The following is a 20628-nucleotide window of genomic DNA, read 5'->3' on the forward strand; positions in this document are numbered from 1 at the left end:
TAGAAAAAGTGACAGTTCCTGAAATTGGGAGAAGGAAGGCATGTTCCCAGCCGAAGGTGGACGAGATAAGCTATGTATGTATTATCTCTTCCTACGATGCCGGTGTGGCCTGGGTTTCCAACCTCCTTTCGTCGGACTGACAATGATTTCGCTGAAACATTCGCCGCGCGCTATCCTCTGCGAGCTCCGTAGAGCCTGATTTTCGGCTATTTTTTCTGATACGATAGCTCCTCAATATTCCTGTCAATTATCATGAATCTGAGTAAATTCGCCACGCTCTTAACATTGGTGGGGCAAAAAAGTGACCTTCCCTTGGCAAATTTCTTGGCAAATTCATCCACCAGCTAGCCTGCATTTACGCCATTCTGTCAAATTTCCGAGTTCAGTTCGCAAAAATTTACATAATTAAACTTAGGTTACATGACATGCACATCATGAGGTGGCAAAAACCTAGTAAGAACAAATGCCGTTGAACGCATGATTCTATGCGTAGGCTTTTTATTAAAATTCAATGACACGTTTTCTAGGACACCCTGTAGATAGAACCGCTGATTCGCCGATCAGAGTTGGGCGACGCAAGTCTACCTGTGCATTATTATTGTTTGCCGCAGATTACTTTTTCCGAAGTGTTCTGAACCCATAACATGGCAACCTGAAATCCAACAAACGCGACGTCAAAGCTCCTTTGATTGAGGACAATTTTCGGACTTCCACCATCTATCACATCACAAAAACTAAGTTATATACGTTTCGTGTAAAGTTTGTTGTTAAAGGGAGGCTTCACAAGGATAAAAAAAAAAAAAATAGTTGAGCGTCGTACCGAACAGGAACAACCCCGTAGATACCGAATACAACGTTCACATTCATTTTGCGCGAGTAGTTAATACGTAAATGACGGCAATAGCAAACCACAATCTCTCGTAGGCGACGAATCTGTTTCACGCTCTCATTCCTCTCGCTCTTTAACAATTCATTACAGATCTCTTGCCCTTCTTGGTTGAACCACGTGTTTTTAGTTCCAAATATTTCGTGACTGGGACGTGAGTTGAACACGCAACCTTCGGTCATTCGACCTGTTTCCACAAAAGTCCAAGCTGTCCGAGAGTTCCCACTGCCTGAGTCACCCAAGAAAGTATCGCGAGTTTCTCGGCATGGTAATTTTTTAGAGTAGATTCATTCGCAATAGCACTAACACTATGCGTCCCCTACACGGTTTCCTGTCATCAAAAGTTCCTCGTCAGCGTGCTCGACGAAATCTACGCTTGCTGCTTTTGACCGCCACAAGACGGCCCTCGCGGACGCCGCGCTCTTCCACACCCTCTTCCCAACGCTCCAAGTAATCTTCTTGTGGATGCCTGAAGCGAAGCTGTTGAAGGTGTACTGCAGCATGCTTTTTTCTCCAAGCCACTCCGCCCTCCTGAGCGGACCCTGGAGCCTGCCTGGTGCCCTAGACCCTGCGCCAACATATCTGGCCACGCATTAACACCGACGTTCGTCAACATGCTCGTTAGTGCCTGGGGTGTCAGCGGGCCAAGGTTTCTCGGCATGTTGCTTCACTTCCTCAACACTTTCCCCCATGCAAAAACCCTTTCGAGCACATTCACCTCGATCTCGTCGGACAGTTGCCACCATCACGAGGATGCCAGGTTTTGCAGACCTGCGTAGACCGTTTCACACGCTGGCCGGAAGCACATTCCATCCCAGCTATAACTGCCGACACTGTCAACCGCGCATTCCTGTCGGTTTGGGTCACCAGTTTCGGTGTCGCAAGTTTGAATCGAAGCTGTTCAAAGATGTATTGACTTTCATCGGTTGCAAACGGAATCGCACGACAGCTTACCACCCGCTCACCAATGGCCTTGTCGAGCGTCTTCGGAGTCAGATTAAGACTGCATTGCTGCCAGTCTGGTTCCAGCTCTTCGGTCGACGATATCTCCCTCATCCTCTTGGGCCTCCGTATTGCACGGAAGACGGACTTGCGGTGTTCACCCGCTTAGTCTACGGCACTATGCTCCAAGTACCCGGTGACTTCTCTGCTCCGTCTTCTCCCGCGCCTATCACTCCTGACTTTACCAACGGCAACGCCCAATGCACGTTCCGCGACCTCCGGGCTACACCCATGCGTATTTCGCCGACTGCGGCGCTGTTCGTCTTCAAGGACCACGACACGACAACTCACGTTCTAATACGCTACGGCGCCACCCCCACCTCACCTCAGCCGCCGTACCACGGCCGGTACGATGTGCTTAGCTGCGCTTCCAGTCACATCGTCCTAGACATCGCCGGCCGTGCATACATCGTTTCTAGGCAGCGGATGAAGCAAACCTACGTCGTTCATGAAAGAACTGGTGTTCTGAGGCTGGAACAACATAGAAGGGACAAATACATACAAAGCCTCAATTTGCCTAAGAAATTAACGATGAAAGATGAAAGTCACTGAAAAGGTTAGCCAGCTGTAGGACTCGAACCCACATCATCTGGATTGGTAGAGTCCTGGACCGGCAATCCAGAAGATGTGGGTTCGAGTCCTACAGCTGGATAACCTTTTCAGTGACTTTCATCTTTCAACCTACGTCGATCTTCACGACGTCACTCTCTCCCCGGTTACGCACTTCACCGCTATTCCTGACGTCTCCATCGTTCCTTCCCCTTCCCGCTCTGTCCATTGGCAGACTCCTCTTTCACAGACTGCTCTGTGACTGGCCTGTGGAGTATCCGTAGTGACATTCGTAGACTACGCTCTTTCACCCCCACCACCATAGACTACGATCTCGTTTCACGCTCTACTTCCTCTCGCTCTTCAACAATTCATTAAAGGGGCTATCGCATCCAGACACATAGGTAGGAAATGGTTACGAGACTGCATGGCACCCTGGATAGAGCCCTGCACGGGCCCGAACCCGACCCGGCCCGCGAGCCGGGCCGGGCTTGTTAGTGGCTGTGTGCTCCGGGCCGGGCCGAGCCCGGGCCGACAAAATACGCTAGCACCGCGGGCCGGGCCAACAAATATGTTTCCGAGAGTCAGGCCCGGCCGTGCCACGCCGTGCCACAATGGAGATGCATTAGTTCATATCTTCATGCGCTTGCGTCATTCCTGTGCACATTTTGCAAAGACAAGCAAGGGATACTGCATTAGGCATATGATTCGACCCTCTAGAACATTCTGAAAGCCATTTTACATTGCTCCTCACTCCTCACGTATTTCACAATCACTTGGCAAAGCTTGGTGAGAGGGGTATGAACTGGGAGGAGGAGTCTGGTGCGGTTATGGTGTTAAACCGCCATCACTTGTATGTTTGTCTTCTCTCCTTATAAATTTACTGATAAATTTGTTTGATAATCGCCAGAAACGCGTACGTCGCGGCTGCAAATACTATGCCGGAATCTACTCGCCGCGTCACCGGGCCGGGCCGGGCTCTATTTGCTTAGATTCCGGGCCGGGCCGGGCTCTAGTCACTGAGTCACCGGGCCGGGCCGGGTCGGGCCGCATAAAAATATGAAGGTCCGGGCCCGGGTCGGGCCGGGCCATCTGTCGATGCGCCCGGGCCGGGTCGGGCCCGGAAAAGTCGGCCCGTGCAGGGCTCTAACCCCGGATATTCCAATTACACCCCCCCCCCCCTGCTGTGAAATTGTCGGGTATCAAATAAACAAGTTTTTTTGGATCATAGCGACCTCCGTGAAAACGAACGGCGACATCATCGTGACGAATCAGATAATTCGACAGATGCGAGAGCGACGCGGCGCTCCCCCCATTTCATCTACGATATACGACAGTGTCTTAATGGTGTTACAGCTCATTGTTATCGTGTAGGGTAGCCGATATAATAAATTACTGTGTGACGGTTTCGAGATGCATGTCTATTTACTCTTCAGTCAACTCGGTTTCTGACCAAACAAAAAATGATGAGAGGTCTTGACAACATCACGCAGTGGTGCCTAGAATGGTATAGATGATAATTAGCTCTGAGCAAACTGTCTATTGCCAGACTACAAAAAAAAAAGAAGAAGAAGAAGAAGGAAATAGAAAATACGGGTATTTCCAAACTGAAGGCTGTTGTGTAAACTATTGGAGAACGTTGATTGTTATCAATACTTCGATGTCACTATTAGAAACGATCTAACATTGGATAGCCATATTAAACATGTGTTTTAAAGCCCCCCGACGACGTTGGATGTGAAAAGGGAAATTTCGCTTTCGAGCAACGAAATAAATTAACAGTATATAAATCATGAGAGGTATATCTTCCTATTCGTTATGGGATGTCTAATCAGCCGATAGTGGGCACGCAAGTGCCGCGGTGACTATGGAGCCGCGGAGAAGCCACAGCAACCCATGGAGGCTCTCTAGCGGCGTCAGCATGGGGCGTGGCTGACTAAGGGGCTATCAAAGCGGGAAGTCACGATAAACGAGGCCTCTTTTTCCCTGTGTCCCGACTTCCAGATAATGCGAATAAACTCTTGTATGTTCTTTTGAACTGCAGTTGTGCTGCTTGTTCCTCCGCGCGCGGAACGGACAGGCTGATGCCCCGTGTTGTGTGAACATAGGTTTCCACATCTTTTAAATATATGTATCTGCAGTCTGGGATCTATAAAATAGCGCGCTCTCCGAAAACATAAAGAACATACAAATGTATACTGCACAGTTCGTATTGTCCAGGTGTACAAGGACTCTCGGTAATATCTAAACGATAATTACATTTAAATATTAAAAATGAATTACTAAGAGGCGAAATCTTTGTTTCATTTGAAGGGTGACTGCCCCATGGATGCTCTCCGAAAGTTATATGTTCAGTACTGCTAAAAAGGCGTCGGTAGACCTAAAAACATAGAAAACTGTTGATATCTAGTTATTGTTCATTGAAGTCGCCACCTGTGAGATGGGAAAATGAAGCTCCTTGTTAATGGTACGAGTACGTCATAAAGTTTGCCGAAAATGATTGGATTCGCAGCATACGCCACCAAAAAGACAGACTAACAATAACATTGATTATATTTCATGAATGATACGCGTGTGTCCTTATATTACATTCATGTATTGGTGCCCAGTATACAAGGCCATAGATATGTGATTATATATTTTAGGCATTTTATTGCAATAAAAATATTGCTGCAGTAAATTTACATATCAGAAAATTTGCAATTTTTCAGTCGTGGCAGGAAAATGTCTGCCATAAGCCGTGCTTGTCTTATCTGTTTCCACTATCTCTGTGTCGGCTGAGTTTAGCGACCTCCTTTCGTCAGACTGACAAGGAGAGCGCGAAAAGTGGTGGACCGCTACGCTCTGGGCGCTCCGAGACGTATAATGTTCGGCTATTTTTTTCGACGTGATAGCTCCTGAATATCCGTGTTAGTTATGATCAACTTGAGCGAATTCGGCACGTGCTTCACATTGGTGTAGTAAGAAAGCAACCTTTACTTGGCAAATTTTCAAGTTCAGTTCGCAAAAATTGGCATAATAGAACTTGAGTTAGATGAAATTCACAACGTGAGGTGGCAACACCTAGTGAGAACAAATGCCATTGACCGCATGATTCTAGTGTGGTGTTTTTTAATCATAATTCAATTACACGGTTTCTGGGACACCGGTATAGCTCCTATAAGTGGAGAGAATTTTATCGACTGTCCTTGATGAAACCCTTTCGCATTGGTCCAATAACAACCCAGGTTCCCTACTACGTCGATACGTGGGCGATAACCTGTAGTATAGGTAATATCCTCCCCCTCCGGCAGTCTCTGCCCTGATTCACATCTGAACTGCCCTCTGCAAACTGAGTACGGTTTTCAGATCTATCCCTTCTCTTAAATGATGGGTTATGTTGAGAATACGGCAGAGTAGATGAATCCCTTACTTCCTTACTAGACTGAGTTGCCACCCCAAATCTGTGAAGACTAGTATATATAGTTAAATTTGTCACTACAAATATTCTAAAGTCTACAGTCTAAATATTCTATTGTCAATACAAATTATTCCAAGACAATTGCGCAATCAAATGCCCTCCCAAACACCCTCAACACGACCCTGCGGAGGCACAATTGTGCCACCCCCTTTTTTTCACAAAATTTCGCATCTGTAGGAAAACTAGAGACTGGTGCGTTTTTCTTGCGTAAAAGTTGAGTTTTCAGCCCAGCGCGAAATTTTGTACGTCGCAGCTGCTCGTAGCGCGTGATTCACTGCATCAGAGCAGGTTTGATACTTCACGCAACAGTGAGTTCACAGGCGTCCATAGCAACCAATCACGACGCTGTAAGTCAAACCCGCTGTGCACGCAGCGGTTTGGGCGGGCTGGACGCAGTATTTGCGCCCCATGCAGTTTGACAGGCGTATTTTTTCACGGTTCGTAGCCATGCAGAGTTTTACGCAGCGCGATATTCACAGAAACACGCGCCATGCGAGCCGGCCTTCAGGGGTTTGGCGTTGTGTTTTCTGTAGGGCAAAAATTTTCTAATCTGAGGTCATTCATACGGCCGTCCTCTAAGAAAAGTGATTTGAGTTGGCCCCTTCGTGTCTCTTTGTTCCGTGTCACCTCCTACTCAAGGGAATGTTACCCTAGTTCATTATACCAGGTCGCTCGCCTCTTACATTTTTTGTTCAATGAGATACATCCTCAGTAACAGCTGTCGCTGCTCAATAGGAATGTCCTCCGTCCATTCTTAAAGAGCCCCGACATAACAGGATAAGGTGTTACCCCTCCCATTTCTGACATCGTACTCTGTAACAAACCCAACAGTGTTTGGACAGGTGAGTACTGTTGCCGCACAAGCAACATCGTCCTTCTCGCCGTATTATACCCTCTTCTATTCGGGACTCAAGAGGGTCGAACAAGGTTCCAATGCATGATACCTTGATGTATAGAGGATAGTTATTGACTCTGCCTCGTTGACTTTCTTGTTCGTCGTCGTCTTCAGTGGTTGCGCTAAGTACGCGCCTCTCTTTTGGCGCACTCAAGTCGGGAGTATGACACTCCCGGAGCGGCCACTAAACAGCGAAAATCAACCTTGGAGCGCTACACTCCTCGCTCCCTGATGCCGCTTCCTGTTGTCTGCTCGTACAGTGCATAGACGGAGGACACGTTGGCTTAGTTTGAAGCGATAGTAACGTTGGAAGAGACGACTACGGATGAGAAGACATCTCCTTGTAACAGCAAATGAAATGCAGAAGATGGGAAGTTGCAACAGACGTCATGGGAGCTGTTTCCTCTGATGGCGACAGTGAGAGCTTCGCCGTAGTGATCTGAGATTTCTCAAAAACTCGATCGTCTTGACCAGTATTATGTGGAACACGGAGTCAAAGTAGTCGATGGCTATAGTAGCTCCTCCTTGCCTTCCTGTCTTAAGTACTTCCACCGCTGTCATATCTTTCTCATTGCACTGGTCAGTCCTTACATAGCTCGAGCGCAAACCCCTCAGCAAGTGACACCTCGTTGACATTGGAAAGTCGTGAGTTCTCGTGAACGCTATCTCGGAACTGATACCAAACTCCTTGCTATTGGGAAAGCATCGGGCGAAGTGATATCAGCGTGTGTGGTCGGATTGAAAAGTTGACTTGGCGGAGGTTGTATAACGTCCCCTGTATCAGTGGATATCTAACTTCCTAGACGTCAACGAAAAGCTCAATGCTGAACGGGCACTAACTCTGTAGGTGGTGATAGATTGCAAGCTTAGCGATGGTCTCGCACTCACCAGAGCGATTCGGCATCAATGATCGAGCACATGAATATCTTGAGTGATATGTGTCAAGGTTGACGCCTTTGCTTCTAGAAACATGACATTCGCTTTAATGGACGGAGGTGTTACGGGCAAAAGAATATTCCGTCGACGCGAGTAACTGTTGAGCGACTGATAGCAGGTATGTTCTTCAGACGTTCCAGGCTATCTATTGAGCTATGGCTTAACAATCCTCATCAGTACTTCAAACCTTGCTCCCCGGGTTTCGGCACCAAATGTACAAAAAATCGGCGATGTCATGCAGTGTAAGCTGTACATATGCTTAATGGAATGAGAACGTGAATGAAGCTCGCTCAAAAAACATCACGGGAGGCGCGTGCAGTGACGATATCGTTGTCCTTAGCCTTAATGACGTTGTCATTGACCTTAACAAAATCTATTGAGAAGGCGACGAATAAATGAGCGCGTGTTCTGTCCCACACCACCGATATTTTCGGTGAAATGAGAGTCACATTGGTGTTTCACTAGTCAGCATTAGTGTTCCTACATGGAACGATCAGCAAAACGCGAAGCCACGTTGCACTGAAACGACCAGCGAAGCATGCACATTCAATCCAGTGTAAACTTTTTTGACCCGCGACGATCGATGGAATAGACGATTTCAAAAAATACAAGTGCCCTTTGCGCACGCGTTGCATTCTGGGAGGTTACTGTGATGAGGAAGCGACAACAGTCCTACACGTTCCGTTTTCGCTGACCTTGGCACATTATCGACAATGTGCTGAGAGAGGAGGAATCGAAACCAATTCTGTTCCTTTCTGATAAGCAAGCTCCCAGAGTTCAAAACGGAGCTAAGCTCTCTAGGATTTTCTGAAATCGTCTATTCGCACCTCTAGAGTGTCAATAAGATGATGATGTCACTGATGTCAGTTACCTTGTATTGCCACTTGAATGTCAGCGGAAAACAGCGTGACTCCGCGAGACAGGTCAAAGCGTCGCGAGATGAAGGAGTAAAGACGTAAGATGGCTAAAGACCATCGACATCCGTGACGACTCCTCATCAGAATAACAGAGGAGGAGGAGAAGGAAGAGCTAGCAAAATGGGAGATGGCAAAGCGAGCAAGCGCTTCGAAGTTGTCCCTGCTTGGCATGCAGGAACCGCAAAGTAAAATAGCTGCCTCACGACCCATCATGTGGAAGAAGAGTTTGGAAGAAAGAAAAAAAAAACATCAACCTGGGGAAATCGCCGTGTCTCTCAGCTTTCTAAAGCGCAACAATAAATTGATGACAAGCGAGAACAATCCTGATGTATACGTTCCTAGGCTTAGTCGGAAACAGTGTAGGAGAGATCAAGTAGAGACATACAAGTATCTTGGTGTGTATCTCACGGATGACCTAGCGTGGAACAAACATATCGAGTCCCTCATGTGTAACGTTAATCGTTATCTTGGATATATCAGACGTAACGTTAAAATGGCCCCACAGCGCGTAAAAAAAATTAGTGTACACGTCCCATGTCCGTCCAAAATTAGAATATGCTTCAGCCTTGTGGGATCCAACTCAACTTCACTTATCCGCTAATATGGAGGCTGTCCAAAACTGAGCCGCCAGTTTTATATTTGGTGATTTTTGGCGTTCATCGTCAGTTGCCGCAATTAAACAAGGGCTTGAGCTTGGTGACCTCGCTAAACGGCGTTCGCTCTCGAGGATATCCCTCTTCGCTTGGTCTATTCATAATGTTTCCACTGGTATTTCTCCTATAGCTCCGCTGCTGTAATTTTCCCACGGTTTGACCATAAATTTAAAGTTCAACACTTCGTTTGTCGGGCAAACATGTTTTCTAAATCATTCTTCTGCAGGACGTCTACCGACAAACTGATCATCTGTCGTTCCGTAATCGCATATTAGACTTCATAGAAGTACATTAAGTTCATCTATATGTGTGAGTTTGGAGGCTGTTGTAGGCTAGATATGTCACATATTGTTTTCACATTGATGTGTTGTTGGAGATGTTTTCCCTGTTCTTCCTGCTGCGCAAATTTATGTACTATTCTTGTTTTCTAAACATTGTATTTGGTGTTCTTTATGATAGGTGTATGTGTATGCGTATACCAAACGCTTATGTAATTCCACACCCCATGTAATGTCTCTTGAGCTTCGGGGCATCTTGAATAAAGAAATAAGAGGGTATGTGCCCATTGCTCGACATCCTTGTTCTGTGTTATCACGAAAAGTAAGCAACGCCCTTAACACGCGAAGAAAGAGTAAAAAAATAAAATAAAAGTCAACCTGACCGCTACGCTCAAGGAATACTGGTGTACTCTCTGTGTTTCCCACGAGCTATGATACATGCAATAGCGCTCACGCAACTAGGCTGCAAAGCCACGCTAAGACCAGCAGAGAAAGGGTATTGACCAAGCTGCCTCACTTGTACATGCTCAATGACTTGTATACAGGTCATTGAGCCAGACCAGACGATGAGCAGTTGGTATAAATATCAACTGCTTAGCGTCTGGTTGTGTACCGTTTCATAAGAATATAACCAGGGGTAAAAGCAACATACACATACGCGAAATCATACAAGCACAATAGATAGGTTTCGGCGGGGAGGAGGACTACATGTGTTGGTATCCTAGGATATGCATACGTGTTGTTAAAAAAAAGGAAGTTGAAGCGCCCGTATTTTTTCTTTGTACGATTACTCATGTTGTGTGCTTCGAGCTAAGGCAACATACCAGATCAAACTTCTTCCCCACCTTGCTGTGTGTGTTTTCTAAAAGGCACGATCAGACCTTAAGCCGTACGACAGCCCATCCCATACGCACACTCCAGGGCAGCTTCATCGCACGCGCACACCCTTCGAATAATTCAATAGACAGCGTAGCATAGCGTAGCATAGACAGCGTTCTGCTTTATCAACACACCAACGTAAAAAAGAAGACAGAAAGCTGCCTTCATCAGACATGCACTGCGCTTTGACTGATACGTACGCACATCGTATAGAAGTCGCTCGGCTGCACCTAAACAAGATGAAAGGCATCATCGTGTGATCGATGCGTACCGAAGTGTTTTAGCCAGATTACCTGCCCCCACTCTATATGAATATATATTTCTTTGCTGTCTCCCTTCCAGCCTGAATGCGCCCTTCTATGTGCTATTGTTTCACTTCACATAACGCAGCTGCTTCGTGATTTATAGAATTGACGTACATCTGGGCGTGCATGCTGGCAGCGGTAAACCGAATTAACGATGCCGAGCTAGCGAGCTTCTTGTCAGAACGCGTTGTTGAAGCTGAGCCTGAAGGGCTGCGCATATCGTAATTGGTATTAGGTGCTCGACGGAGGTCCGCTTTATTGCCTATAAATAGAGGAAGGTGGCTTCCCAAATTGCTGCGTGCTTGCGGAGCAACGGATGCGAGGGATAAGGTGTGGCCGCTTCTGAGCTAGCTGCCTCCTTTATGGTCCATGGAATGGATGGTTATGAACGAAAGAATCGCCTAGTGCTCTGTAGTGCAAAACCCGGCGAAATAGGGGCTACATACAACGGGGAATTGTGGGCTAATGAGTAGCAGTCCCAGAGACGATGCGAGAGATTTTTACAAACTGTGATATCGCAGTTTCAATTAAAGTGATTAAAGCGCCACCTAGGAGGCAAGAGTCGTTGAGTGCCAATTACAATGATCGGTATTTGCTACGCGATCGTCCCTGCTTGATCATGGCACTCAATGTGCTCTCTGACGTTACAGTGTCGGTTAAGGAAATCGCGGCAGACATATGCTGATGGGTACTCATATGTGATTAAGAGAAAAAGCCGTATTGGGAAGGAAGATGAAATGTGCCAGGTCTCGCGGCTTCCAGAAAATATGCTTTATTAAAGATTTTGTGGCAGTATCCAGTTTGAATTGCAACAGGATTCTGTATACACTGTATTCTAAATTACCAAGCTTTGTTTAGAGTTGGCTATCTTTGTGGTATTCGTGTGATACCAAAAGCACGTGCAGCGGAGGTCGGCGATTTCAATAAGCCACACGATATCTCATCTTTCCTTCCAGGACAGCTCCCCCGTCGCCGATTCGATTATTACTTAGCACTTTGTCTTCATGTTTAGCGTAGTCTAGCACCAAAGTAAATCAAAATTGATCGAAATACTCGTGAAGGTCAAAGTTGAAATATGCAGGTTATCGAAGAAGAACAGAAAAATAAATCTTTGAAAAAAAAAAAAGGTACAAAACTCAGAAATAGCGTGAAATAAAACTACAATCCAGTGCAGGAAGTAAAGGGGGGGGGGGGGGGTATGGAAGTTTATTAAATGAAAAGGAACGGTCAGCCAGACAAAGATCGGCTTGCTATTCAAAAAAATAAAAAAATGAAGAGAAAACGAATAGAGTGTTGACAGGACATTCAGGCAATCATAGGCAATCTCAGTAAAGTTTACGCGCACATTTTGAACCATAATACTAAACACTAGTTGAATATGCATATCGGCAGACAAATGCCATTGGCAGCCAATGATGTTTGCAGTTTTCAACTCCCTTTGGTATGTATTATACAGGGCGTTTATTTTTCTTTGTTACAGAATTTTTATTAAAGCTAGAAGAGCAAAATAGATGCAGTTTTCGTAGTTGAGTTCTACGGCCAGGCTCTCATCCCCTCGAAGAAAGAATGCAGCTACAATGTGACTAATTACCTAACATTCAATAATTAACTCTTTAAGTAGAGGATTTCGGGAAAAAGCGGGAGATCAGAATGAGAGACCATCCTAGTGGAAAGCCATTCGACGTCTAAAAAAACCTGAAACACGCACCTACGTTATTTATTTAATTATTTATTTATTAGTTTCACGTGCCCGCCAACAGCGTGAGCCTACATAGAGGTGCACGGAAAGAAGATTAACACACAAAAGGATAAAAAGTTACAAAGAGGATTAAAATAATCTAATATCAGCAACAATGTCCACACTAGTGTTTTCAATGTCATTAAAGCAACACTGCATGCGCGCCAAAGGAGAAGATGGGTGACAAAAACGTGGATAAAAAGTACGATGAACTCTACAATGTCTAGATGGCGCATGGAAATCGACACTGGCTAACAATAAAGGAGCATCTATTTTACCATGCACGACATTGAACAAGAAAGTCATATCCCGAATATAACGACGTTGCTTCAGTGAGGTCATCTTAAGCTTCTCAAGGAGGTGGTTGTATTCATAAAACCATTTTCTTTGTGAGTACCTATCGTAAATAATTCGCACAAACTTCTTTTGCACATTTTCGATGCGATCTGAGAGCGTGTTAGAGAGAGAGAGTTCCAAACGACGGATGCGACCTCCAGCTTGCTTCGTACTAGACAATAGAACAAGCAGACAACAGTATGGAAGTCTCTAAAATTCTTGGATATGCGACAAATGTAGCCCATCATTCTCATTGCGGAGCAATACAGGAATGACACATGGTTGTTGAAATTCAGTGCCGGATCGAAAATGACCCCAAGGTCACGAATGGTTTCCACTCTCTCTATTTGGACGCCCTTAATGTCATAATCAAACAGTAATGTTGATTTTTTCCTTGTATACGATAAAACTTTGTTTTTTTTCACATTTAGAGACATGCCGTTTAAGTAACTCCAGTCGCTGATTGCATTTATGTCTTCCTGAATGGACAGGTGATCGCCGTAGCAAGATACGGAACGAAAAATCTTAACGTCATCAGCAAACATTAACAACTGGCAATGTTTCACGACACCGGCAAGATCATTTACAAAGACCAAAAATAAGAGAGGACCTAGGTTACTTCCTTGCGGTACTCCAGACACAGACTCGAACGGAACGGAAAAAATTTCCGGCAACTCGTACCACGTTCCTCTTTCCGAACAAGTAATTTTTCAACCATTGACAATATCTATTACACAATCCAAACTGACAAACCTTTGAAAGTAACAGCCTGTGGTTAACTCGATCGAACGCTTTCGTGAAATCAAAATATACCGTGTCAACTTGATAACGATTACAAAGAAGTGGAGATGTGTAATTCAAGAAAGAGCATAAGTTAGTTTCGACAGATCTGCTTTTCATGAAGCCACACTGCTCAGGACAGATTCGTGTACAAAAATGCGTGTATAATCTATCGTGAACTATGATCTCAAAAACTTTTGAAAAGGCACACAGCAATGAAACTGGTCTATAGTTATTTACCAAACAAGGGTCACCTGACTTGTACAAAGGGACAATTATAGCTGTCTTCCAGCATTCAGGAAAAACACCAGAAGATAAGGACATATTGAAGATGTGAGCAAGTGATTGCACGAGCAGTTCGGAACAACCCTTGACAATGAAGTTCGGGATTTTATCTATCCCACAAGACGACTTAGGTTTCAATTTCTTTATCGCTGAAAGAACGTCGGCCTCAGTAACACGCTGGATGGCAAAGCAATAACTAATACGATCTAAGTCGTATTCACTCTTATCGGTATTCGAAAAACACGAACTGAAGTGAGCCGCAAAAATGTTGCTCACCCTATCTGGATCTACAACTGTAGATGATTGTTCTCTCAAGGCAATTACCTGGTTATGGTTGTCTCGTTTATGTTTACGAACGTACTTCCAAAAGTCCTTTGGATTGGTAAGAAGGTTTCGTTCCACAAACTCCTCCTGTCGTGCTTTATCACACCTGAACAAACGCTTCGATAAATTTCGCTAAATTTTTGATACCAGTAATCAGAAGAAGTTTTCTTGAACATACGATGGAAGTGGATTTTTCGCTTCAAACTACATTTCAGCTCAGCAGAAAACCACACAGGGTGTCTGCGTCGTTTTGACTGCGCTTTTGGAACAAACATATCAATTGCATTTGACACAATGCCTGATAATTTCTCAGCTGCGGAATCGGCATTCAGGTCTAGTGTCACACTGTCAAATGATAGTTCACTAAGGTGCTTGTATGAACCGAGATAATCACCATTTTTATAACGATACCAGGTAGAATCATATTGAACCCTACTAGAGCGGGGTACTGAAAAATTAACCGAAAAAGGAATATGGTATACATCAACACGAGAAAGGGGTATACTCGCCAGTTCCAAAGATTCCACCGAAAATGTGGACAAAGCTAAGTCAAGAATATTACCAGCACGATTACAGTTCATGTTGTATTGGCTGAAACCACACATGCTTATAAAATCTAACAGATATGTTGACTTATGTACGACTTTTGTGTCAGAACTAGTCATGGTGCCGAATTCCCAGTTCAACCCAAGCAAGTTGAAATCACCAAACATTTGGACTCGATATTTCGTGAAATCAATTTTAGACATCAGAGAATCAAGATGTGCAACAAATCGCTCACTGCAAAAGCCATGAGGGAAATAATAATTACCCAGTAATAGGTTAAAACCGTCAGAAATAGATATTTCGATTCAAACACATTGAATATCACTCTCAAGGTCGAATCTTCTTGCAGGTCGCAGGCTACTGTCCGTGGCAATTAAGACACCGCCTCCGAAGATTTGGCCTGTGCTAGCGTAATCTCTATCTTTTCTGTGGACTACATAACGGGAAGGAAAGTACAGCGTACTCGGGATATCGCTTCTGAGCCATGTCTCCGTGAAGCAGATGACATTGTAACAACTTGAGGAGATTTCACACAGAATTTCATCACTTTTTGTACGCATCCCACGAACATTCTGGTAATAAAGACAGCAATTCATGATATATATATATATATATATATATATATGTTTACAATTTGAGCTTGCCCTCCCAGCCAAGGACAGCTGTTTCGGTCTACTTGGACCTCGTCAGCCTGGCGCAGGGAAGTGACACGATCTTGGATCGGCGCAACAGTGCGTCTCGGCGAGACGTCAATGTTCCACGGTGATGGCGTCACCTGTGGAGGCCGCAGTGCAAGCCAGCAAGTACATATACAAAGGAAAAAATTTCTTCAAGGCGGTTCGCCATGTTTTCCGAAGAGGCAACGTGCTAGGGCTGCGTTCACACGGGCCAACAATCTCCACCAGCATCGTCTTATGATCAAGTTGGAGACGCTGCCGTCTCCGCATTCACACGTACTAACTCGGCAGCGCCAACCACCGACCAATTTTACGTCTGCTCATTCGACGATAGGGCTATATTCTGTTAACAAATGAACGTTTGTATGGAAATCTGGTCGTACATTTCCGCGAAAGAAATGTGCACAAGCTTCGTTCTGTACCAAGCAGTTTACAATTCATAATACGTTCATAGGAACTGCAATCTCATCGTCATCTAGAATATTCTTCTGAATCGTAGCTCGGAAGACGCGTGCCGCACTCTAAGAAAAAAAGGAGTAATGATACTACTTTTGAAGACTAAATACATTGCCACACACACAAAAAAAGTCCCTTTCGGGAGTAAATGCACGGGAGCAAATGAGTGTCATAGAGTGGAGACTGCATTTCACGCTCTGTTATGAGAGTTCAAGGTACATAATTCATGTGCATGCATGAAAGTACTTTGAAGTCAACCGTCAACCGTGATATATCGAGCGATATAAACTCTTGCGACATACATAGGGCACAATTTGCGAAGAAAAAAGCGCTTACTGATTCTTACACTGTTTGGGTGGAAATTTTCTAAGTTGACTGAGTTATACAGCCTTATGCCATCAAATTCACGAATAGTACATATTTACCTACTACTATTTATTTATTTACTATACTATTTTTTTATTACTACTTATATACTACTTATATTTATTTACTACTATACTATTATTTATTTTTATTACTATTTATATAGTACATATTTACCTAGATTGTTGCATTCGGATGACCATTCGCGAAGTTCAGTGACAATTTCCAGTCCTGGGGAGTAAATGTCGAGGTTAGGGGACTAAAATGGAGAGTAATGGGCAGTCCAGGGGAGTAAAAGCTGCAATTACTCCCTATTCTAGACCTCTCTTCGTTAGTGTGCGGACGAACGTCACGTATAGATCACGTGGCTGCTCCCCCAGGAGTTTTTTCTCGGCGACCGATTCGGAACAACTCGAGTTGGTCGTGGTCAGTGGTGTCAGCTGACTCGGACCAACTCGAAAGTTAGTCACAGTTGATGAAGAAAAAAAAGGGAGAGGGCGCCGCCTAGTAACTAGTGCATGATTATTAAGGAACGAATAACGTGTCCTTCATCATTGGTGGAGAAAGTTGGCCCGTACGAACAAGCCTTAGGCGTAGTGGTGGTGGCTCCGCCCTCCGGACTCCCAAAATATGCAGGTACATAACCTGGACCGGAGTGACCTCACTGAAGTAAGCTAACCTAACCTAATATACGTGATATACGATTCAACGCCTCCCTATAGCTTTTAGAAGATTGCGACCTAAAAAACCGTCAGGCTTAGCAAGGCCGTCTCTCTGCTGCTACACAAGTGATTCGTACGTGTTATGCCAATGAATGCGTATATACAAGAAGGTTCTAGGCCGCAAAATTTTATAATTCTTATGTTTTTAGATTCAGTATGAGACACTCTTTACATGTATTCAGTGTCGATGTGCCTTTAAACGCTTTCGTTAGCTCTTAAAATCCAGAGGTCTGGGTACGGACCTACATCAATTCTCACGCAAGCCAAGTACTCACATGAAGTAGAAACTCACATGACTCTCCAGGCGTGTTCGGACAAGCTGGGCCTCCGGTACTCGTAGAAACCCGTATAAAGCTCAATTTCCATAAACTTGAGCCGAATGGTAGCAATCGCATGCGCGTTCGGTATTGAAACTGCAGGCATTGCCCTTGCATGGTTTGCAAACGAGTAAGCAATAGAAATGTCGAAGGGTCAGTCTTTCAAACGATGTGTTACCGGCAACGGCCTTCCACGAGTGTCACGATTCAAGTGTCACGACCCTGTGCGCATGCCAACGGGGAGCTTTACGTTTACGGTGACACACCTGTAAGTCCGTACGTCAGTCATATTATAGGGACACCTCTGATAGTTGCAGAGCTCTAGTTGGAGCTGCGACAGTTTTTGAATGATTTCTTTGATGCACACAAAAGTGTCACGCCAATTTTATGTGTGACAAAGGGTCACAGTTTTTTACAGTGTACAGCGTACTCATAAATTGACATCCCCGCAAACGCAGCGACGAGAGCGTGTGCTGACAACAAACAAATAGCTCGGCTCAGGTCTTCTGCCACAAGCTGTTGCTAAACAGGGAAGACACAAAAGTCCGTATTCACCAGCCGACTTGAACCATTGGTTTAGTGACGTCGGGTTTAAATCGATCACGTGATCTCTCCGGCTATGAAGAGCGGTTGACCAAAGGGTGACCACAACGCATGCGCACTATTGACATTGGCACGAGATGGTTGAGGGGAGGGAGAACGTAGCAGACGACAGGATTGTGAAGAGGAAGACTCCCGTTTGTTTTTTTGATTATGATGTTAACGGAAGAAAAGTTCAGGCGGCGCTGGCGCTGCTGCAGGTGGTTGCGGATGGGGTGTCGGTAATCGTCGGTTATGCGTTATGCCTACCTCTGTATTTGTGAATGACAAGCTCTTGATAAGTTGATATGGTCGCTAAAAAGAGAGCGTTTGCCATGTTATTTGAAAGGCAGCAGTAGGTACCCTCGCGCAGGTGATCGTTGTGCTTTTGTCGGTGTTCGGTCTTCGATTTTGGATGCGTATAATAACGTCATCCGCATCGACCATCGCTTTTTTATCGTCTGTTGTGCGGCCTGTGTGGTGAACTGCAACGATCAAGATAGCCTCTCGATTGATGGGGCATTCCAGCAGAGTCTTTTATACGCTTTCGAGCCTGATATCATGTTCGAAACGTGTGTACAAGTGCCTGATCACTGTAGGCTATGTAAACAGAAAGAACACTGATGCAAGCGTGACCTTATCCTGCAGGTGACTCCCATACACATAACTCGACGTGGCACTTTCAAGCTTTCAACGTGTCACAAATCTGCAACGCGTTAGACCATCTCTTTGCTGGCTGTGTTTCTTTGGAGTGTGACTCCTACGGAAAACGTACTCATGGTGCTGCCTTGTTTACGTCCTCGTCATGTGTGTGTGTGTGTTTTTTGTTTGTTTAGCGCTGTTTTCGTCAGTTACCCAGGGCGTCCCTGCTTGTGAGCGTGGAAGCTGCCAGTGTCGTGACCCCCTGTTAGTGCGGTGCTGTGCTTACCTCTGACGTCCTTTATTTCTGCATTTCGGCATATAAGACTATTGTACAAATCATTAAGCACTAAATTGATTGTTCTATTCAGCCAACAAAGATACATCATTACGTTGCGACTGTCTCTTGCTCTGATGAAATTTCACACAATGGGAACATACCTAATGTATATATTTGTCCTTACTTGTCATCTGCTATGATGCACTTGACATCACAGACGTAATAATTGCTAAAATAAATGGCCACACTTTAATGCCATTACACTGCATCCGAGCCATTCAGAATTTGTAGTTTATTGAGACCGTGTACACAAAATACAGATGTTAAAATGAACCAAATACCTCATAAAGAAGGATATCTTATACCGCTTTCAATATTGGTGTTTCAAGGATGGAGCAAACAGGAAAGGACCAAAGAAAACACACAACAACAGCTGCAACATCAGCCACAAACAAGCCTGTGCTGCCATTTTGTTCAATAATTGTGTTGAGCTTATTTGTTCAAAGCCATATATTATTCAGGAAACACTTTTACACACCTGGTTGGGGACTTATCTATTTTTCCATGCTCATTCTTTACAAACTTCTCTCTCGACTCCATACTGGCATTGTAAGCAATTTCACTGGCATTATCATTGCACCATTACATGCCAAACCATCACCACCATCAATGCCTAAAAACTCCCCACAGCTCATGCCATGCTATAATACGGCTGCCAACATTACATCTTGCACTAAACAAGCGTATGAAGGCGGGGTAGTTGGTACAAATTCATTCCGCAGCAAAGGGACGTGGACAGAAGGACGACGACTGCATCATTTACTACGATCTTTGAAATCACTCCTTATTCAGGCTTTTTTTAAATTTACGAAAGAATTTGCATAGCGATGCAGTTACAGTTATCACTTCATTCTTACACATATCACTCAACTTTGACTGTGAAATAACATAAGAGGCCTGTGTGATGCCATGAGAAAGATAATCGCCATTGTACAATTGTGTAAACTTATTTAGGGAATTTTTACTTCAACAGCTCTTCACCGCTTTCTTTACATTTTTCTAGTTTTCCAGTCATGCAATAGTTCTCAGACTATTCCCAGTTTTCCATGCTTTACTGGATTGCAGTCATCCTGAAATACAGACGGTGATTCAAGCAACTCAGCAACTGGGTGTTTGAGGCTTACATGTTTGTATCATCCATATTTGTGGCCTGCTTCGACTAATTTTCGTTTACACAGATGATAAAGCTATGAAAAATTATTGCACAGGCTGCATTTCTGCACTGTGTGGTTATGCAGTTTGACTGTGCACCTTTGTACTTAGAGATTGTGCTATTTCTTGAGAAACAACACAGTGGAATACTACAGCATGCCACACCTAGAGATGCTCATTCTAGCATAAAATCTCAGTGCTACAGCAAACAGCAGCACTGATTATTGTCTACTCGCTTTCTATATTGATCTGTATCATACCGTAAGGGGAAGTCTGCAGCGGAAAATTGGACGCAATGCAAATAAGCTTATACAAAGAAAAGGATGCAACTTGAAATCATGTGCATCTTAGCTACAATGTGCTGTATTACTTTTATTAAAATTTACATAATTGTATATCTTTCTTCTGCAATTTGAGTTTTTTTTTTAGCCACATTGGTAGTTGTCACTTTGCAGAAGCCGACATATTGATCCAATTGTGTCAGCACAAATATATGCAACTGAACAGTTTAATGTAGTGAGCATGGTGTACTGTATCATCAAGGAGAAAGCCTGGGAGCAGATTTATGGGACACAATGCTGAATTTGTGGTAAAATAATGTAGATGCCTTT

Source organism: Ornithodoros turicata, chromosome 2, assembly GCF_037126465.1.
Source record: "Ornithodoros turicata isolate Travis chromosome 2, ASM3712646v1, whole genome shotgun sequence".
NCBI lineage: Eukaryota > Metazoa > Arthropoda > Arachnida > Ixodida > Argasidae > Ornithodoros > Ornithodoros turicata.